General features: G+C 41.8%; 1 protein-coding gene across 2 annotated transcripts in view; it reads right to left on the bottom strand.

Annotated features, from left to right (window-relative positions):
• LOC126426766 (zinc finger protein 816-like) overlaps window positions 1-23,686 on the bottom strand; it is a 122,414-nt gene that overhangs the window by 23,555 nt on the left and 75,173 nt on the right. The window lies entirely within an intron of this gene.

Raw genomic sequence — 23,686 nt, 5'->3', positions numbered from 1 at the left:
ATCTTGCATAAACCACGAGGTGTTCGCAGTGTCGTCTAAGGCAGTTTGTACCGCCACAAATTCACGAAGAATGTCCAGATAGCGTGATGCAATAATCGTTTCGGATCTGAAAAATGGGCCAATGATTCCTTTGGAAGAAATGGCGGCCCAGACCAGTACTTTTTGAGGATGCAGGGACGATGGGACTGCAACATGGGGCTTTTCGGTTCCCCATATGCGCCAGTTCTGTTTATTGACGAAGCCGTCCCGGTAAAAATAAGCTTCGTCAGTAAACAAAATGCTGCCCACATGCATATCGCCGTCATCAATCCTGTGCACTATATCGTTAGCGAATGTCTCTCGTGCAGCAATGGTAGCGGCGCTGAGGGGTTGCCCCGTTTGAATTTTGTACGGATAGAGGTGAAAACTCTGGCGCACGAGACGATACGTGGACGTTGGCGTCATTTGGACCACAGCTGCAACACGGCGAACGGAAACCCGAGGCCGCTGTTGGATCACCTGCTGCACTAGCTGCGCGTTGCCCTCTGTGGTTGCCATATGCGGTCGCCCTACCTTTCCAGCACGTTCATCTGTCACGTTCCCAGTCCGTTGAAATTTTTCAAACAGATCCTTTATTGTATCGCTTTTCGGTCCTTTGGTTACATTAAACCTCCGTTGAAAACTTCGTCTTGTTGCAACAACACTGTGTTCTAGGCGGTGGAATTCCAACACCAGAAAAATCCTCTGTTCTAAGGAATAAACCATGTTGTCTACAGCACACTTGCACATTGTGAACAGCACACGCTTACAGCAGAAAGACGATGTACAGAATGGCGCACCCACAGACTGCGTTGTCTTCTATATCTTTCACATCACTTGCAGCGCCATCTGTTGTTGAAAATTGTAACTACTGTAATTTCGAAAGTTTGTCCGCCTGAAAATGTACTGTTGTCCCAAGCATATTGCAACAAACGGTGTATTTCTATCGCTGCTCGTTTAGTTTTTATTGCCATTTCAAATATACCGGTCATTTTTGAAGCACCCCGTATATGCCGCAGTAGAGGGTGTGATTGTAGCAAGAAAGAGGTGGTGTTTTTTTTTAAGAAGGTTTCACAGCTGCGGATTCCGCATGGTGTCTGTTCTTCCAGACACATTTGAAAGAACAGATGCCACAAATTCATATAATACGGGACATAACTGCGCGAGCTGGAGTATGCACATCAGACTATGAAAATGTAATGCACCTTTCAGATGGGAAAAAGAATGTTTGACGCGAGAATGTCAGACTTTGTGCCAAAAATAAACCGATGGTATAAAATACCTTCTTCAAGATACAAGATGGCCATAAAATAACTAGGTATGGCTAGTACAGAAGATCTAGAACCGTTACTGACTATGTTATAAGAGACAGATAAATTATTACAAAACACAAACTACTGGAAGCTGTGCTCAAATTTGACTTATAAAGTGCTGAGCATCCAATGCTTCAAAATACCTCAAAAGAAGAATTTTTTAGCCACACTGTCGCTGGAGATGAAACATGAACGGCTCCTGTTACATTAGAATCTAAACAACAATCCACAGAATGGAGGCATTTCATATCACCAAGGAAAGCAGAGTTCAGGCAAGCAATGTAAGCCCAAAATAATGTGTACTAGATTTGGGGAAGGCTGGGGATGGTGCTTGTGGATATGCACAGTCCTCGTATGCACCAGCATCCCACACCACACTACTGTAGCATGCCGCTGAACAAGCCAAAGCAAAATGCCACAGCCCATCGATAGTAGGGGATATCGTGCAGTAATTCATTATCTGCATCTGAAGGGGGACAATGCTGCAACAACCCGTGCCAAGTTGTCACAAGTTTACATTAACTGTGCAGTGGTTAGGTGATGGGGATGCTTCCGAGGAGTTCAAATAAGTCTGAACGACTAAGAATGAAGTGGCAGACCATTTTACTGTGAAGAACCAGAAGCCCCAACAGAAGTGGAGGCACAGTACTCAGACTAGCATACCATAAATCAAGGGGGATAGTTGAGAAACTGAAAAATCAGACAGAGGACAGTTTGTTGCACGACATTTTGTACGTTACGAATGTTGGCGTAAGCCGAGTTCCATTAATGCTCGCACACATTCAAAAAACCCACCGCCGAGGTACTGACAGAAAAGCGATTACATCCTCTGCTGCCTGATAATCGTGGACTAGTTGTGGCTACACTAATGTGAGCCAGAGACCAATGGGCAGAGGAAGCAGTGGAAATGTGCGAATTCACCACACCGGGGAAGATCGACACCAAAGTGTCACACGACACAGTGATGCCGGGTGTGTCGCTGTGCGGGGCTAACAGATCATTCCCATACGGGGCAAACTGTCGCAGGAGCGTACTATCAAAATCTCGTCACGAGGTTACGGGAGGCTATCACGACAATGCATTACAGGAAAATGACTAATTCTGCAACACACACAGTCTCACAGGTTGCTTGTTTGGGCAATCAAATTTTGTCTCATCTCACACATTCTCCTGACACAGCACCTCAGGCAAAAAGCCATTGCACAACACGGATTTCCAGAATCGTGATTACGTGGCTTTTGGGGAGGAATGTTTCCCTAATAGTAAAATGCAGACTCCTATAACTGGGGTCTCCAAGTCATCCGTGACGAGGAAAAATGTGTTCATCAAAAATGAATATGTAGAGAGCAACTGACACCCTTAATGTGTCTCATGACTAACTCAATTTTTCTGATGCGATAATTAAAACTACTACTACACCTCATTTCGTGAAACCTCCACTAAACAGTTGGTACCAGCTTTATCACCTCCTGTATAGCCCCGCTCTGCCATCCAGCACTTGAGGAAGCGTTTAAGTGGTCAGCAGTGTAACGACAACCTCACAATGGTTGTTGAACAGTGGTTTCCCAATGAGGTAGCAGCTTTCTTCTGATAATGGAATAAAGAAGTTGGCTGGTTGTGATACTATGTTCAAAAGCACATTCATGCAAAGCTTCCATGTGGCACTGAAACAGTTTTACACAAATACAAGTGTGTGTCTGATATAAGGAAATTGTTTAAAAACGTGCATCTGTTAACCCATCACTACAGGTGAAACCCTGACAGCTCCTAATTGAAGCCACTGTCACCTACGTGTCACCCACACTTCCAGAAATCGTGCCCACAAAACACTCTTCTCTCAACACCTTCTATCCATTCCCACTACCGCCCTCCATCTGACCTCTACGAAGGTCTCATTTCAGACTAACAGCCTCGCTGTCCGCCCTCACGCCGAGGTGACGGTACAGCACTCCGGAAGTACCAGCTTTCCTTTATTCATTTCCTCCTACAGCAGCCATTCTTCACAGTCAACAGAAATCTGTGTAGGTAATAAAAACGCTCTCCTTATCTCCATCCTTCCTATCCACAATGGTCGATATTACAATCTGGTAAACTACTTTAACGTGTTCAGTATGCTGGAGCTCTGATCGTAAACTAGTATGTGGCCTGAATTTTCATTTGTTGAAATCACACCTCTCAGTGGACTGAAAATGGACCACATTTTTATACAAAGTTAAAAGGAACACAGATAAATTAACTGATTTTACACTGAACATTACACTGTAGTGATAAACAATTGTCAGACCGTAAAGCGATCATTTAAATTGATGGAGGGTTCTAGAGAAGCCTTTTTCTCACTGAACGCCTGTTTTCAGTAATTATTTAAGTGACCTACATTAATATGCACAAAACAGGAATATCCAGATGTAGTGCAGTTGCTAGTACAACCGGAATGGAACGTATTTGTAAGTGCACAGAAAATCAGGGGGATCGGAATGACACTGCAGACATTTACAACAAATCTACACTCCCCAGGATACAGTGCATTCGAGCCAATGTTGAGGTAATTCATCCAAAATCACTATTATCGATTGCTTCTTGATTAAAATCTAAATATGGAGACTGCACACAAAGTAGTAAACACTATTGGGGAACTGCAGATATCCTCATCGGCTCAGACTTTTATATGCAAAGTCAGTATTACTGAGGATATCTACATCTGCTCAGACCTGTAACTGTTTATTAGCACACACCTCACCGTCATCCAGTTACCACCTTGATAACCGTCCACATCCAAACTGGATTCACCTTGCTTCCCCAAATTCTTTCACTACAAGTCCAAAACCACAGCCACTAACTGGCCGAGTCCAGAACTTCGATGAGTCAAAAACGGTGTTTCCAAAAAAGTCATAGACATAATATACATCACAACAAACAGAAAAATATTGCTGCACAAAACATACAACTTCCACAATTACATGTTGGCCAAGTATCCCAGAAAATACGCTACTAAACAAAATCTTAGGTTTCTTTTTACTCTTGGACCAGTATGGTGTAGCAGGACAGGACAGGTTTAAGTTTAAAACTTTGCATTTGTCATTTACATAGAGGATCATATAGATATACAACTGACAACCTCACAAACTCCTATACGGAGGACAGAGAAGGAAGTATACCCGTCATTGAAAAGCAGGCAAAAACAAGTAGTTGCAAAATCCAAATGGCCACATGCTTAGCTTGCATCTATTGAAAATCTCTCGCATAGCTGGTTGGTTCATTGGTTTGTTTGTTTGAGGTATAAAGGGAACAAACTACAGGGTCATCAGTCCCTATTCCCTGGTGCAAAGAAGGCTTATGGTAAAGCAACACCCAAAGTACGTTTGGGAAAGTAAAAGGGGGAAAAGGAATGTGGAACCACACCTAAAAAGAAAATGAATGGAACGAACAAAAAACAGGAAAAATGTACACCAGAAGCGAAAGTAGAAGAAGGTATTAAAACCATTGAGCACAAGGTCCGGGCTGGCTGATCACAAGAATAAAAGAGGATGTGCCAGCCACTCTGCAACACACTGAACTGTCCACCCCAAAAGACAAGGCAAGATGAACACATGAAGAGAAAAGACGAACACCAGAACAAACAAATGCAAAGAAAGGGTAACAGAGTTAAACCGGAGGAAGGGTGGAGGCCCTGGAGAGAATGCCAAAGAGACACCCTGAAATGGTATGATAAACCCCCCTCCCCCCCCCCCCCCTCACGAATAAAATGTGAAACTAAATCTGCTGTTGCGCCATTGTTGCCCAACACCAAAGGTAGGGTACTGCAAAGGTTAAAAGTCTGCCACAGAGCGGCTAAAATTGGGCAACCCAGCAAGAGATGGACGACTGCCATAGGGGAGCCGCAGTGACACTAAGGTGGGTCCTCACGACGGAGGAGGTAAACGTGTTAGCCACGTAAGGCCAATGTTGAGCCGGCAGGGAACCACAGAGTCCCTGAGAGAAGCTCACATGGGAGACTTCCACACATTCGTAGTCTCCTTAATGACATGCAGTTTGTCGTGCATACCAAGGTTATTCCCAAAGGTGAAAAGTCTTGCAGCGTAATACTGAATGCAGGTCAGATTCAGAGATGGTGATCTCCAGAAGAGGTTCCAGCGTAGCCTGTTTGGTCAGCCTGTCAGCAAGTTCGTTGCCTGGGATTCTGACATGTCCCGGGGTCCACACAAACACCACTGAACGACGGGGTCGTCCCAGGCACAGATGGACTCGCGGATGGCCCTACCGACAGATGGCAAAAGTAGCACTGTTCGATAGCTTGTAAGCTGATCAGGTAGTCAGTACAGAAGAAACGATTTGCCAGACCGCGAATGGATGCACTCGAGTGCACGAGATATAGCCACCAGTTCTGCACTGGAAACACTGCAGCAATCAGGCAAGGAATGCTGTTCGACGTGGCCTCTGATCGTAGGTGAAGCCAACAGAGCTGCCAGTGTAAACAACTTCAGAGCTCGGGACATGTCAAGAATCGAGAGGAAGCGACAGCACAGAGCCGTGGGATTAACCGAGTCCTTACGGCCGTGCAAAAGTTCCAGACGAAGCTTTGGCCTAGGTTTACACCGTGAAGGGCTTCACGAACGGATCTCGAGTAGGGGTGGTAAAGGGAAGAACTCCAGTTCAGACAGAAGGGATTGGACACAAATTGCAATCTTAAGCCCTGACATGGGACACCGATGCAGGAGATGAACCCCCGTATGTGGCAAAAGAAAATGGTAATTGGGATGCTCAGGAGAACTACGAAAGTGTGTGACGTAACTGGCTAGCAGTTGTGCACGCCTAACCTTCAACGGAAGGACACGAGCGTCCATCAGGACGCTGATCACCAGACTCGTCCGAAAAGCTTCTGTCACTAGTCGAACTCCACGGTGGTACACTGGGTCGAGTAAACGCAATGCTGAGGGTGACACCAAACCATTCCCATAGTCAATGCGGGATTGAAAAAGGGCTCTGTATAGCAGCAACAGCGTAGAGCGATCTGAACCCCAGTCGGTGTTGCTCAGGCAGCGGAGGGCACTTTAAGCTGACGAAGGTGAGGAAGCCAAATCAATCTAGCGTCGAAAACCAGTCCTAAGAATCGATATGTCTCCACTAGAGTGACTGTCTGGTTCTGGATTAACGATATAATGCCGACTGAAGTGCACGGCACACGACTTTGCGGCTGACTGCACCTTGTGTGTGGCTCCCTGTAGGTGCCGCTCAGCAGGCGGAAATCACCCAGGCACGGAGCCCGTAGGCCACGTAACTCCCCAGGACCCGACCCAACTGCCGACACACCGTATGTTCTAGCAGCTTACAGAGAATGTTGGTGAGGCTGACAGGCTGACAACTATCCAGATCAAGTGTGGTTTTACCGGGACTGAGCACGGGAATGATAGTGCTCTCCCGCCATTGCGATGGAAAGGCGCCATTGCACCAGATCTGATTGAAGATCGTGAGGAGATGTCTCTTGTAATAGGAAGAGAGATGTTTAATTATTTGACTGTGGATCTGATCTGGACCAGGAGATGTGTCGGGGCAATGTGTGAGGGTACTGAGGAGCTCCTGCTCCCTAAATGGGCATTACAGGGTTCAGTGTGGCGTGTAGTGAACGAGAGGATTTGCCCTTCCATCGGCCATTTGAGGGTTCGAAAGGCTGTGGGGTAATTCTCCAACACAGAGGCTCGGGCAAAGCCCTCGGCAATCGCATTTGTGTGGGTAGATAACACGCCATCGATGTTAATGCCGTGGAAACCTGTTGGGGTCTGGTACCCAAAAATACGTCTGATCTTTGTCCAGACTTGGGAAGGTGACGTATGGCACCCGATGGTCAAAACGTACCTTTTCCACAACTCCTGTTTCCGTCTTTTTATAAGCTGGCAAATGCAGGCACAGTGCCGTTTAAAAGCTGTAACGTGCTCCAGACAAGGGTGCTGCTTATGTCGCTGTAGAGCTCACCTACGCCCATTAACGGCGTAAGCAATTTCCAGCGACCACCAAGGTACTGCCTTTTGCTGGGGCACCCTAAGGAACAAGGGACCACGTTTTCTGTCACACAAACGATCGTTCTAGTGACCAGTTCAACCACCACATCGATGCTACCACGTGTGGAGATTCAATGGTGACAGCAGAGGTGAAAGCTTCCCAATCTGCCTTCTTTAAAGCCCATCTGGGTAGGCGTCCATGGCATGATGCCGGAGGTTTGACCGGAAGATGGGGAAGTGGTCATTACCACACAAGTCATCGTGGGCTCTCCAGTGGACAGATGGGAGAAGTCCCGGGCTGCGAAGTGATAAATCAATGGATGAGTAAATACCATGAGCCGCACTGAAATGTGTGGGGGCCCCAGTAATTAGGAGGCAGAGGTCGAGTTGAGACAGTAAAGTTTCTACATCTCTACCTCAGCCAGTAAGCATGGTGCCACCCCACAAGGGGTTATGGGCGTTAGAATCTCCCAAAAGTAGGAAAGGTTTAGGGAGTTGATGAATAGGTGTAGCCAAGACATTCAGGAGAACTGCACCATCTGGAGGAAGATATAATTGCACACAGTTATTTCCTGTGTTGTCCTTATCCTGACAGCCACAGCTTCAAAGGGAGTGCGAAGGGGCACAGGTTCACTATATATAGAGTTCAGGACATAGACGAAAACTCCACCTGACTATTATATTTGCTACACTTCTTGTAACATCCCCTATAGCCACAGAAGGCAGGGTCTGCATTGCCTGGGACCAGGTTTTCTGGACGGCAATGCAGAAAGCAGGTGTAAGGCTTAACAACTGCCGCAGCTCAGCCAGACGGTGGAAATAACCATAGCAATTCCACTGGAGGATGACGTTATTGTGAGGCACAAAAGGTATGATACACTCAATGAGGCAGTTTACACCTCAATGTCACCTGCTGCCAACGATTGAGTACCTGTGCGATCGACATCCACTGTGCCTCAGGGCCCAGTGAGATCTAGGTCCTCGGCGCACGGCAGAATCTCCACTTCATCCTCAGACGCAGAGCTTGTAGGTAGCGGTGGTTTGGCTGCCACCGCAATGTGTTTGTTCTTGGGGGTCTTTTTCTTTTTTGGTTTCTCTCACTGCTCCTTAGGTTTTTCCGGCTGGGAGGGCTTCACTGATTCAGTCTCGGGGACTGAAGAGGATTGTGAAGCCCTACAACCAGCTACCTGTGCGTGTTTCAGCCACTGGTGGATGTAAGCTTTGCCACTGGTAGGAACCTGGGAAGGGAGTGACCCAAGGGATCCTTTTCTAGCAAGAGGTGGTGAAGAAGACTTGCACTTCACTGGCTGAGAAGTGAGAACTGATGTCCCTGATGGTTGAGTGGGGGAGGGGGAGGGGGGGGGGGCAGAGCACAGAGCAACAGGGATAGGAGTGTCCACCACGATCAAGGGGAAGGGTGTAGTCTGTACATGGCGGATAGCTGCTAGAACTGTTGTTGTCACCGAGGCATAAGTGAGTGTCATATGCACAGGATGCAGCCTTTCATATTTTCTCTCAGCCTCAGTGTAGGCCAGCCGATCCACGATCTTTTATTCCATTATTTTCCTTTCTTTCTGTAGAATCCTACTGTCCGGCGAGCACGGGGAACAGTGCTCTCCGCAGTTGACACAGATGGGAGGCAGGGCACAGAGTATTCGGATGTAAAGAATGTCCACAATCGTGACAGGTGATGCTGGAAGTACAGTGGGAAGATGGTGGCTGAACTTCCAGCACTTAAAGCACCACATTGTAGGATGGATATACAGTTTCACATCACAGCAGTAAACCATCACCTTGACTTTTTCAAGTAATGTGTCACCCTCTAAGGCCAAGAAAAAGGCACCGGTGGCAACTTTATTATCCTTCGGATCCTGATGGACACGCCAAACAAAATGAACACCTCGTTGCTCTAAGTTGGTGTGCAGCTTGCTATCAACTCTCATACATACGAGGTATCCGGGCAAATAAGCTTCACTGCCAGCCTTAGCCTGGCGTTCCTCCCACAATGTGGCCAGAGAGGGAAACGATTTGGGGTCGTATTTCTTAGCACTGAAGTTAGACCTCGACCGCTTAGAGATTGCTGGTGGTGGACCATCAGCAAGGGATGACGTACTACGCTTCACGGCGTGTCATCCACCCCGATGCCTCCCACTCCGACCAGGGGCTGTCCCCACGGGCGCCACCCAGCCTCAGCGAAGGCCACCTGGCAGGAGGGCCACTGCCGCGAGTCCCGATGCCCCAGGGAGACGTGCATCTACCCCTCGGCATACGTGGGGAGTTAATAGCTCGGGCATCAGCAGAGAGATCCCTGTGTTGTCAGGGGGCTACAACCGACAGGGTACATTGCAGCCCCACCACAACGGTCTGGCCACTGTGCTGGATATCAGGTGCAAACAAGTCCATTGTCGTCACGAGTGCAGAAAACAATACTGCACAGTGGATGGAGGAAAATGCACCCACGAATGATGCACCCTTCCCCAATTGGCTAGCTCTTCAGGAAAATTTAAAAGAATGGAGGTCAAACCCTACAGCGGTCCATCATCACATAAAGGCTGAAACGTGAGACACTCCTTTTAGTCACCTCTTACGACAGGCAGGAATACCTCGGGCCTATTCTAACCCCCAGACCCGTGCAGGGGTGTCTCGCGTAGTGCAGAAGCACGAGCAATTTATGAGTGTCCAGGTGATAGCTGTATATGAGAGGGGTGGAAGAACAGACCCACAAAATTATTGACCAATATACTGAACATTACTTCAATGCAAAATTTTTGAACATGTCTAAGTTTGAAAGTTATAAATGTCCCAAGTAGGAAAGCTATCCACTAATCAACACAGATAAAGCATTGCTTATGCAGGACTCAGCTGGCCCTTTCTAGCACTCTCATGAGAAACACCTACAACAGGCAAGAGGCAGATTCTAAATTCCTAGATTTCTCTAAAGTGTCTAACGCAGTGCCACATTGCAGACTTAAAGGAGGTCTGAGCATACGAAACAGGTTCTCAGAAACTTGGCTGGCTCCAAGATTAAGTAACAGAACTCAGTACATTGTCCTTGACGGTGAGTGTTCACCACATGCAAGAAAATCATCAGGAGTGCCCACGGGAGTGTGATAGGGCCGCTCTTGTCCTCTATACACATAAATGATCTGCCATTATTGGTGTCTGTAGGAGAGAGGACGACTATGATAGAATGTCATTTTGGTGTGATGACAGTTAGCTCTAAATGTGAAAAATGTACCTTAATGAAGACGTATACACACCACAATACTTTCATGTTCAAGTACAATATTATAGTCAGAGTCACAGGAAAAGGTTGTCAATTTTAGGCTGCTGCTTGTAATGTAATTAAATGTCGGAGATAAAGTTTATCTCATGTGAAAAGTACGATGCCCACACTAAAGAGTTAAGATAACTTCATTATGTTGCCATACAATGTATTTAATTTATTTATTTATGAATATTTTCTTTTATGATAAATAATGGATTTGTTTGAGATGATAAATGTTGTATATTTATATGTATTTATTTATATGTGTCTTTGGAGTGTATTAAGGTCAGAAGACCAAAGAATCTGGAATGCAGGAATGTCTGCAACTTCCGGGCACATGTTGGCTTGCACGCCACTTCTTTGTCGGTATTGGAGGGAGATGGACGTGTTTAAGTGACCAGTACAGTGTAATGCATTTTTAGGGTATCAATGTTCGAAGTGAAAATATTGTAGCTACTAAACAAAGAGTACGAATAAATATTATTTTAGCCGAAAGTAATTCGAATCCGGTAGTGTTTATTTCAAACAAGAAGAAAACCCAGGCCATGCTTGTTAGAGTAATGTTTTGCAGACAAAACCCCTAGACAAACGAGATCTGCAGTGTGTAATCTTTCAGCAGCTACTAATAAATAAGCCTTGCTGAAATTGTGCTGGAACTACTCGTATTATTATCAATTACATACACGTGGTGCGAATGTGGTCCTACCACAATATACCGCGAAAGATTCCACATCATTCAGTTATCAAGAAACGAGATAGGTAACAACCAGTACAATATGGTCGCGTCGTCCGGGATTATTGAAAATGTTACCGAAATAAACTACCACCGAGATTGCGAAGAAAACTACAGAATTCGTACATCCTGGCTGAAAATGTTAATGGAAGTCGAATGCTGATACCTTCAAGACAAAGGAAATCGAATGCTGATACCTTCAAGACAACGGGATGCAGTTACTGGAGCAAGAATAACGGCGCAATAAATCACGAAAGAAGAAAAAAGTGTAAAGTGTTGTGCAACCAAAAAAGCAATATTCATATAAGTGTAGTGTTTCAGTGTTGTGAATTCCATCACGCACCAATCAACAAAGAAGACCTTATAAGAAAATAAGTAAACTGTGAGTAAAATAGTTTAGTATCCTTTAGAAAAGATAAATTTGTTGTGTTTTGTTTATTCCTGTGTAAAAAGATGACTATTGTAAAAGAGGAAAGTATTGACGACGGTGTCGCCAACGCTAGTACAGATGTAAATTTATCATACGAAACTGAATGCAACAGTAATAGTCCGAATCCTGTAGACAAAGTTGAAACTCATACGGAAAGACAGAATGAAGTTAAAGACATGCTATCAAAAATAATGAATTATATGGAGGGAAAATTTAAGGCAATTGATGACACTAACAGACAGTGGTTAGGAAATATTAAAGACAGACTCGATGCTAATGAGATTCGTTTGGATCAAATGGAGCAAAACAACGCTGCTCAGTTAGACCAGACTCTTAAGCTCATGAGTGATAAATTTGAAAAACAATTCAAAGAATATGAAAAGAAAAATGACGATCACTTTCAAAAAGTAGAAGCAAAAATATCCAGTTTGAGTCGTAATATGGTTAAGATCACGGGTAAGGTCAATTATGTCGGGAGAAAAGTTAAAAATGTAGATGCAAAAGTAAAAAATCTGAAAATTGAAGTTACTACAGGTAGAGAGAAAATCCATAATGCGTTTAACGTTGTGCATTCAGATATCAAACATGTAGAAGAAACAGTATCTGAGCGTATTTCTCTTGTAGATGATAAAATTGTTAAAGTAGAAAGTAAATTTGAACAAAAGATAGGAATTATTACCGAAAAAAATAGATGTAAATAATCAGATAAACAAAAATGAAGTCAAGAGTTTAGAAAGTAGTATTCATGACATCACTAAGAAACTTGAAAGTGTTAGTAGCAATATGGTCACGAATAGTTTGCCGAACAATATTGGCACTTTGTGGTACAATATTCCAGTAAAAAACTTTTCAGATGAGAGCAGTATGCATCCGGTAGATTTCCTGCAGCATTGCAAGGATAACTTTTTTCCAAATATGAATGATAATTTGAAAATTAAATTTGTGAAAAGATTTCTAGAAGGTGAAGCATTGTCATGGACTAATCATTATTGTACCGAGGGAATGTCTTTTGCAGAATTCGAGGAGAGGTTCTTAAGTAAATTCTGGTCAGAGACGGAACAAGCAAGAATAAAAAGCGAATTCTTGAATGGACCTGTTTATAAACATGAATTTGGTAGCATGAAGCAATTTTGCAGAAATCAGTTAAGGAAACTCACTCACCTAAGCAAACCTTTTGACGAGCTCACTCAAATTGATGCACTTAAAAGGAGGCTACCGTGTGAACTACAGTGGGAGTTAGCTTATGGCCCAGATGACACAATTGATCAGTTTTTGAAATATGTTGACAAACTAGACAGAATTATTGAGAAAACAGGTAAACCACCACACCATAGTCAAAACCATTTTCAAAAGACAGGGCATACAAATTGGGGAAACACACATGATAAAAAGGAACCACACAGTTTTGGAAGTAGTGATTCTCATCAGAGAAATCACCAGCACAACTTCAAGGGATCACAAGGACACAATTACCATTACAAGGGTCAATATGGAAATAGTCATAATCAATTTGGTAACAGGCACTTTGGAAATAAACCAAAGGAGTGGAATAGTCATAATGGTATGGGGAGAACTGAACAAGAGTTAAAAAACTGAATAGGGCTCCATTGGCGGTCCGCAAGGTAGGAGCTACTTATACACAAATGGAAAGGGCCAACCCAAACTGTCTAACTAAACAGAAAGATACCTCTGACATAATGAGTAATTATTTTAAAGAGAAGTGTTATCCCATTAATGTAGTATCGGTTACAAATAATATATGTCATACAAATAAACCAGAAACAAAAGGTAAGTTATTTAAAGACACTGATTGCTTAGAAAACTGTGAAGAAGTAAACTTAGATTCATTCTATGAGTGGGCTGAGAGGAGCACCGTGCTGGAAAATAGTTGTTCAAATGATCAAAGTGTATTAGGAATTAGAGAACTTATGGAAGAGTCTGGTGGGCTAGGAATGAAAAGAGCACCTAGTAAGGATGATTTAAATGTGTATCTGCATACTGAAGGTAAGAGTGCAGAGGATAAAGATGATAATTTTTGTGATGTTGATTGGGAAGAAAAGGAGATTGAGGGTAGTAGCGAAGGTAGATGTTTTATTGGTGTAAGTGAGGAGTTGGAAGCTTTAGGGATTACTAATATAAAAGAGGATAGTAATGAAATTAGCAAGGTACACATGAATACAGTTGACAATTTGAATGATAAGGATGCCAGAATTTCAGCCAATGAGTTATTTGATCTTGATACATGGAAGAAAAATGAGAAGGAATTGACAGCAGGTAATCTTAACAGCATTAGGGGAGTAGATGATGAAATGTCAGATAGTGAGCAATTTTTGTTTAACTTATGGATTAACAGTAGTGCCATTAAGGATGATGAAAATTTCAGAACGGTAACACTTGATATATGTGAAACTTTGTATCCAGACTGGTGGCATAGAATTAAGTATCACATTGCACAAATGTTAAGAGAGAAATATAAAGGAGAGACACACAATAGCACAAATGAATGCAGTTGGATTAATGAAATATTCAGAAATAGTAATCAGGCCAAAGAAAATGCAATTAGGGTAATAACAGCATATAACTCTGGTAGTAATGATACAGGTAAGGATACTGGAAAGGGATATGGATTCAGTGAAATTGAAGATGACTTATTACATGAGAATATTAACAAAAAATTTGACTTTGATGTAAGCAGTCCGTTTATTGATGTGCAGATAGGATCATGGAAAGGAAAGTGTTTAGTGGACACAGGAAGTCAAGTATCTGGGATATCAGAATCATTAAGTAAAAAACTGAAAACTAATAAGGATTATGTCGAGTTACCTGTGGTAGGAATTAAAATAAGAGGTGCTACCGGGAAGCACAGTAAATCAATAAGGAGTCAGGCTTTTATTACTTTTGAAATTGAAGGAGTATCATGGTCACATGGGTGTCTTGTCATCCCTGATCTCACAGAGGATTTTATCCTAGGCATGTCTTGGATAACAAAAGTAAGTGCAGCATTTGATTGGGCAGGGCAGAAATTAATGATGACTCTACCAAGTGGTGAAGTCATCACTACGAAACTACTTCAATCAAATTTGTTTTGTATAAGTAAGACTGTGAACAGTATTGAAGTTACAAAAGAAGGTAAGTACATTGAAAGCCATGTCACAGATTTTGATACAGACGAGATAGAGTTTGAAAAGTTGGTAAATAAAAAAGTAGCCGAAGCTAGAGAACTAACTGAGAACCAAAAACAAGATTTGAAATTATTTTTGTGGGAATATAGTGATGTATTTAGCAATATACCAGGTAAAGTAATTGGATAGCAATGTACTTTACAGTTGAAGCCACATGAACCTTTCTTTACAAAACCATACAGTATTCCAATCTCGAAAAGGGTAGCAGTGGAGAAAGAATTGCAAAAGATGGAAGTGTGTGAAATCATTGAGAGGAGTATAAGCCCTTATAATAATCCCTTAGTCACTGTAAATAAACCTAATGGACAAGTCAGACTAGTACTAGATTCCAGACAGTTAAACAAATGTTTATACAGAGAAACTGACCACCCAGAGAACATCGATGAGTTGTTATATAAATTTAAAAATATCCAAATTATGTCAAGCCTTGACCTAACTTCAGGTTTTCATCAAGTACCTCTTGCAATTAGTTCCAGAAAGTACACTGCTTTCTTATACAATGGGAGATGTTACCAGTATTGTGTAGTGCCTTTCGGATTAAACTCATCAGTCGCCGAATTTATAAGGGCACTAGACTATGTACTTGGCCAAGAAGTTGTGTCAGAATTAACAATTTATGTAGACGATATATTAGTTTCAAATCAAAGTTGGGAGGATCATTTGAAGTTATTGAAAAAGGTGTGTGAGAAACTCAGAAGAGGTGGTATGACATTAAAACTGGAAAAATGTAAATTTGGTGTGTCAGAACTCAAATTTTTAGGTCATGTCATTACTAAGGAAGGGATAAGTGCAGATCCGGAGAAAATAAAATCTATCGTAAACTTTCCATCACCTAGAAACCGGAAACAATTAAAGTCTTTCTACGGACTCTGTGGATTCTATCGAAAATATGTAAATGGACAATGCCTTAATGTAACATGTTTAAGCAATTTACTTAGAAAAAATACTCCATGGAATTGGTCTGAAGAGTGCCAGAAAGCATTTGATAAAATTAAGAATGAACTTTGTAAGAACAGTCTTTTACACAGACCAGATTTTAGTTTGCCATTTTGTCTTCACACTGACAGTAGTGATTATGGACTAGGAGCAGAACTATTTCAGGAGAAAATTGTGAATGAAGAAAATCTTCATTGTACAATTGCATTTGCCAGCAGAATGTTACTTAAACATGAGAGAACGTACACTGTCACAGAAAAAGAATTACTCGCAGTACACTGGGCGTTTACAAAATTTAAAACATACCTGTTAGGACACAAGATAAAAGTCTATTCAGACCACAAAGCTTTAAGTTACTTGCAGGAGTGTAGACTATATCACAGTAGATTAACCAGGTGGGCAATGTTCATGCAACAGTTTGATTACGAAATTGTGTATATTAAGGGATCAGAAAATGTAGTAGCTGATGCTTTATCCAGGTTACCAGTAGGAGGAGATCAGGAAATGTTTGATCAAGAGGAAGAAAAGGAATTTAAAATAAGATACATGAAGGGAATCCAGGATGAAAAGCTCATAAAGACACTTTGCAATAACATCAGGAGGGGACAGAATAACGATCCTAATTGGAAATTGGTTAAGGACTGTTTAGGCAAAAGAGGGTATGATAAACTTGACAAGTACTATAAGGTCTTTAAGGGAACACTCTTTAGAAGAACAGATGTGGACTCTGACAATTGGAAGCTATGTTGGCCAGAGTGTGAGGCAGACAAATTAATAAAGTACACCCATGAGAGTTATGGTCACTGTGGAATACAGAAATGTGTAAAAAAGTTACAAGAAAATATCTACTTTTATAACATGGTAAAGAAGGTTAGGAACGAAATATCAACATGTGACAAATGTCAAAGAGTAAAAGTAAGCAACAGAACATGTCAGGGAGAAATGCAGAACATCATTCCAGATAAACCATTAGATTTAGTAGCTGTAGACTTTTATGGACCTTTACCTAAAAGCAAAGGTGGCCATTGTTTTATATTCGTCATGGTTGATGTATTTTCCAAACTAATTAAACTTTATTCTGTGCGAAAAGCTACAAGTAAAGAGATCATTGCAAAAATTGAGAGAGATTACTTCAAGAGTGTAGGGAAACCTAAAGCTATACTATCGGATAATGGTTCACAATTTGTTTCAAAAAACTGGAAAGCATTCATGGAAAAAACTAACACAAAACATATCTTGATATCCGTGTACAACCCATCTTCAAACCCAGCAGAAAGGTACATGAGAGAAATAGGGAGACTTTGTAGGACGTATTGTAGTCACAAACACCCTAGTTGGTCCGACCATGTAAACAACTTCGAGGATATCATGAACAGCTTGCAGCATAGCTCTACTGGGTTTTCACCATATGAAATTATGTTTCACCTCAGACCAGCAAATCTTATTTCTGAATTAATAGACTTTCCACAATGTAGCTTAATATCAATGAAAGAACGTGAAGAGATTGTAAAGAAAACCATGAAGAAACTAGGTGAAGCTAGGAAAAACAGACATAATAGAAAAATAAAGGCTACCACATTCAGAGTAGGTGACCATGTCTTAGTGAAATCCCACGAACGATCTAAGTTGCTAACAGCGGAACTCAAGAAGTTCTTTGACATTTACATTGGGCCATTTGAGATTATTGAGAACCCCCATCCAAATGCGTACCGATTAGTATATCCCAAGTCGAGAAAGCTGTTTGGTCTTAGGAATGTTGTTTCTTTGAAGCCTTATATTGAGAAAAGAGCAAACTGAGCCTACAAACATGCCTTTATCTGGAAAGAATTTTACTGGAAGTAAAAAAAAAAAAAAAAAAAAAAAAAATTTGCAGTCACCATACTATGCCATGTAACACATCTCATGTCATGCGAAACGATGTTGTATCTAGACTGGTTGTCACATAATTCTATTATAAGATTAGATTTCATGATTCCTATGTGTTTTTTTAAGTAATTTTACAGTATTTAATGAATTGCAAAATGTGTAAACTTGATAAATAAGGGATTTTATTTTACTGATGATGCTAGGAGACAAGACACGTCACCCACCCTCACAGTTTGAGAATAGCAAATCTCATAAATTTTGAAATCTTGTTCATTCACTTAAATAGACCATAATGCGTAAAAAAATTGTATAGTTAATAGAATATATTTTCTTGTATATGCAAGTGTGCTTTTGTTTTACATCATGCTCACCATAACTGTTTTTATTCAGCTCTGTGTATAACCCCATAAAGATACTTTGTTGGCTTATTTTGCCTCTTACTTTTGATATCACATAATTTACAAGGCTCATGAGAGAATAGTGTTGTTGAATTGAAATACTTTTGCAACCTCACTGATAATATAGGAGTTAGTACTATGTTTGTTCTACTATGAGAAAATGTTTTAACTTTAGTATTATTTTATAGTAAATTTCTGGGCAACAAATCGACATATGTATTTATGTAATCTATGTTGTGAGACAAAGTAGGAAGTCAATGGTTGATGAAAGAATAAACAGTTTACTACAGTTGTGATAAAAAGTTGTATACAAGACAATGATGCAATTTCTGTATCGGACTGACAAGTGGACCAGGGTACACTTGTAAGTCCTGGTGGGCTATTGTAATGTAATTAAATGTCGGAGATAAAGTTTATCTCATGTGAAAAGTACGATGCCCACACTAAAGAGTTAAGATAACTTCATTATGTTGCCATACAATGTATTTAATTTATTTATTTATGAATATTTTCTTTTATGATAAATAATGGATTTGTTTGAGATGATAAATGTTGTATATTTATATGTATTTATTTATATGTGTCTTTGGAGTGTATTAAGGTCAGAAGACCAAAGAATCTGGAATGCAGGAATGTCTGCAACTTCCGGGCACATGTTGGCTTGCACGCCACTTCTTTGTCGGTATTGGAGGGAGATGGACGTGTTTAAGTGACCAGTACAGTGTAATGCATTTTTAGGGTATCAATGTTCGAAGTGAAAATATTGTAGCTACTAAACAAAGAGTACGAATAAATATTATTTTAGCCGAAAGTAATTCGAATCCGGTAGTGTTTATTTCAAACAAGAAGAAAACCCAGGCCATGCTTGTTAGAGTAATGTTTTGCAGACAAAACCCCTAGACAAACGAGATCTGCAGTGTGTAATCTTTCAGCAGCTACTAATAAATAAGCCTTGCTGAAATTGTGCTGGAACTACTCGTATTATTATCAATTACATACACGTGGTGCGAATGTGGTCCTACCACAATATACCGCGAAAGATTCCACATCATTCAGTTATCAAGAAACGAGATAGGTAACAACCAGTACATGCTGCACACATGACATCACATATTCTCCAACAGCCAGTGCACGTTTAGTTGTGTACTGAGCACTCTTCTGTTAATGTATTTGCCACTCCGAGCATTGAATGCGATTGTGGTGAATTCAAAAATGGTTCAAATGGCTCTGAGCACTATGGGACTTAACATCTGAGGTCATCACTCCTCTAGAACTTCGAACTACTTAGCAGTCGTGCGGTTCCGGACTGAAGCGCCTAGAACTGCTCGGCCACCGCGGCCAGCCTGTGGTGAATTGTTCAGTGAATTTTTATTCGATCTGTTGTGAGTTGTCATAGCTTATGGTGGTAACTGACAAATTCTACATAAACAAGTGAAAATTTACAGGATACATGCTTCCACTTGCAGTGGTGTGCTGCTCGACACACACACACACACACACACACACACACACACACACACACACACACTAATTATACGTCTAAGCTTAATACTGCAAAGAGAGATGAAGTGGAATGAATACAAGCAGAATATACACAGAACATTTGTGCAATTCATTCTCAAATACCACTCTAGCGTTTGGGGTTCTCGCCAGGTTGCCTTAGAGGAAGAAATTTAAGCAAGTCAGAGGCACGCTGTCTGATACGTTGCCAATGTGTCAGATCGACGCTCGAGCACAGCCTCAGACAAAAATATATGCACGATGAAGGAATTATCCAAATGGAATGGAAATCTGCAGATGTGATGTACAGACAAACAGATGATTACTATTTCAGAAAAATTGCACGATTTATTCAAAGAGGAAGAGTTTCACAAACTGAGGAAGTCAATAATTGGAAAAGTAGTTGGATATCCTCCTGAGTGGTACCGTACAAAATTATTTCCAATTGCCGTGTTAGATCATCAAAATCCCGACCAGGTTGGAGGGCTCTGCCCATAATGATTCAAATGTTCTCAATGGTGAAGAAATGAAGTGAAAAAATTCCTGTGTGGACCATTTTACAGTTACCAGGCCTCCAAAAAGTAATAAGCATTTAGAAAATTAGACTATTGGTTTCTTAGAAGTCCGCCTCCTTGCACGTTCGTCTGAAGGGTCCCGTGGTCACACAAATGCCCAGAAAGGACTTTAAGTGTGTGATGTGGCTGGTGTCTGTGAGGGTACCTGCTTCGGTATAGCTGTGCTGCCTTTCAACCATTTCCATCTGCTCGGCCAGCCACAAACACCATCTCCGACTGTCCCCAAAATGAATACCAGACCATTCTGCTGCTTACAGCGTGCTACATCAATCACACAGCCTGCAACACACAAGGAACATGTGGCACATTGTCAGAGGTACTTTCATTCGTCAGCACCATACACTGGGGCAACAACGCATTTCCGGACACACGTTCGTAGAACAATTTTTCCTCCTTTTCCGGTCTGGAATCTGTCCCTGCAGTTTGTTGATTTTAGCAATGTTGACCCCGTATTTTGGATGTGAAACCACAGGAATTTAGTTTCTTCAGCCGATGTTTCTTGTATAGCTATCAGCCATCTTCCAAGAGAGCTGACAAACTGAAAAGAACTTGCAACTGTCATTTTAAACATAGTAGGACAAAGAATACGCAGGAAGTCTCATTGAAAATAAGTCAGATACTCATTTTAAATTTCAAGTTATCTTTTGCCCTCCACTATAGACAGCACCATTTTCAGAGGCTATCAGGGCTGGCTGATCCACAACGCCGGGCAGAAGATGTCTCCAGTTTGCAAGGTATGCGCAGAGCACCAAAGGTACGTCAGGCTCTTAGTGTCCAATAAATCACCCGTAACAGAGTACTTCATGGATATTGGCCACTCTATACTGTATGACTGTGTCGAAATTCTACTGTCTCCTTTTCTCATTCTGGGCCTATGTTGTGAAGGACGCAGCCTAAATTCATTTAGCAAAGGGTTTAATTAATAGAGGTAGTTGTTCCAGTTCGGACAAACAACAGAATCTAGAATGTTTTTCAATCAGATCAGAAAGACATGGCTACAGTGGAGCTCCTATCAAGCCACTGATACTCCAGCACAGACCGAGCAGCTAACAGGAGATTCAGTTCCTGCAAAGCTATTTACCACTCAATGACATCTCTGGCCCCTCCGGTATTCTGTGGCCCTCGTTTAAAATAATCATTGCGACTGCTAAAGTTTCAGTGTCAGTTCAGTCAGAATACAGAAGAGAAATATATGCTCAAAACATTTGTTCTTGAAATGGAGTATCTCTGGTTGCATCCTTTAAATCCAATAGATCTGAGGGAAACTATTTGCTAATTAACCAGGTCACAGTGAACTGCAGATACAGGGGCTACATAAAGTCCGGGAACACTTTCAATTATTTATTGCACATGAACTAAATATTGTACAGATGTCATACATAGTGCATTTTGAAGAGAAATGCTGAAAGTGTTTTCTTACAAACACTCGATATGTGAACCACGAGGGAACCAGCAGACGACAATACGGTAATCGAATTCTTGCCATACCTTTCCCAGCATTGCATTGTCGACTGTGGCAGTCGCTTCCCGTGTTCTCTCCCGGAGCTCTGCTACATCACGTGGTGGAGGCGGTACACACACCAGATCTTTAATGTGTCCTCACAGAAAAAGAGTCACACGGAGTGGGATCTGGTCATCGGGGAGGCCACTTCGTAAAACAGCTGTTCCCTTCTGTAGCACGACCGATCTGTCGATGCAGCACTAGCTCCAATTTGAATGGTTTTTTATAGACAGCTTCTGTCACAGGACTTTCCACACTGCCACTGGAGCCATTTCAAGTTCACGGGATGCACGACACACCTATTTCTTCAGACTCCTTACGAATGTCTCTCGTATGTGCTCCACATTCACTTCACTCACACTGGGGTGTCCACTTCTCTTTGGTGGGCACAAGCAACCCATTTGTTGTGCCAGTGGTAAATGGCCTTCCTTGTTGGTGGCTTCTTACTGTGCACAGTTCTAAACATCCATTGAACAGTTTTAGCACACTTGTTTTTGTCAGACTCCAACACACAGAAAACTCACGTCGCACCTAAATTCGCCACGTTTGCGACTAGCACCGATCGGCAAATTACCAAACTATGCTGTGGTGGTATACACGAAAAAAAACTTTCAGGGTTTCTCTTCAAAATGACATATACAGATATCTGTACAACATTTGGTTCTTGTGCCATAAATAACTGAAAGTGTTCCCAGTCTTTGTGTACACCTTGTATATCCACCAAAAACTCGAAATACAGATGATTACAGTTGCACAATTGTTTCCGAATGTGCACAGGCATAGGAGCACCTCAGCTCAATCTGTCATCGCTCACACACTCTCTTCTAAACACCCACATGTCAACACTTCCATCTCCCTCTACATACCTACTACACAAGCCACTATATAATTCGTGGCAGAGGCTACCTTTTATTGCAACTCCTATGGCAAAGAGAGCGAGAGTAAATGTCTAGATGCAAGTTTATGAGCCCTATTTTATTTTTTATCTTCATGGTCCTTACTTGAAATGTACATTGGTAGCAGTAGAGTCATTGTGCAGCAAACTTCAAATGCCAGTTCTCTAAATTTTCTTGATAGCATTTCACGAAAAGAATGCTGTCTTCTGTCGAGGGATTCCTACTGGAGTACTAAAATTGTCCACACACACACACACACACACACACACACACACACACACACACACACACACACACACAGACAGAGAGAGAGAGAGAGAGAGAGAGAGAGAGAGAGAGAGAGAGGGGGGGGGGGGGGTGCATTCTAAATCCAAGCAACTTAATTTGTATTAATTTATTAAACTTGAGCTAGTAGACAAAACTATTTATCACATGGATACCCAACTTTATATAAATGACATTCAGACTGTGCAACACAGGATTTGCATTGTTATTAGTGTCAGTGCCTTGACTTCTTGTTAGATGCTTGAAGCTGTTTAAGCAAAAGAACCGTGCTGCTGCTCTTTGAGAGTTGCGATGCGTTAAAGGAGTACAGGGAGGTCCTGTTCCTACAATGGGATTGCAGAACACAATTTCAAAGTTACAATTAGCCAGCAATTTGAGAATTGCTCCAGGGAGATGTCAACAGCCCATGTGAAATGGTATCTGTACAAACATTCAGGTTGTCAGGGATGTAGACTGTCATCACACGGAGTAACGTCTGTACACTGGAACGTAAACACGGTAACCAAGTGACGAAAGTTACCTTCTCACACGTGGAAATTGAAACATCTTTCTTTCAATGGTTTATTCATTAATTCTCTTCTATATGTCCTTACAAACGTTTCCATAAAGTTTCATTGCCCTACAGTCATTCATTTTACAAGGGCCCTGTCAAGTAGCAAAAGGTTGATTATTGCCACCCTGTACTTTAGTTTGGTTGTATTCCAGGCATCTAGGGTGTAGAAAACAACAACGGATGCTGCCTAGCAGCAGGTTTTATGTAGGAGGGAAACTGCTATGTCTACATTCGACAGC

The sequence above is a fragment of the Schistocerca serialis genome, chromosome 11, assembly GCF_023864345.2.
Source record: "Schistocerca serialis cubense isolate TAMUIC-IGC-003099 chromosome 11, iqSchSeri2.2, whole genome shotgun sequence".
In the NCBI taxonomy this organism is placed as follows: domain Eukaryota; kingdom Metazoa; phylum Arthropoda; class Insecta; order Orthoptera; family Acrididae; genus Schistocerca; species Schistocerca serialis.
Note: the sequence above shows the minus strand (reverse complement) of the source record. Positions and strands in the feature narration are given on the sequence as shown.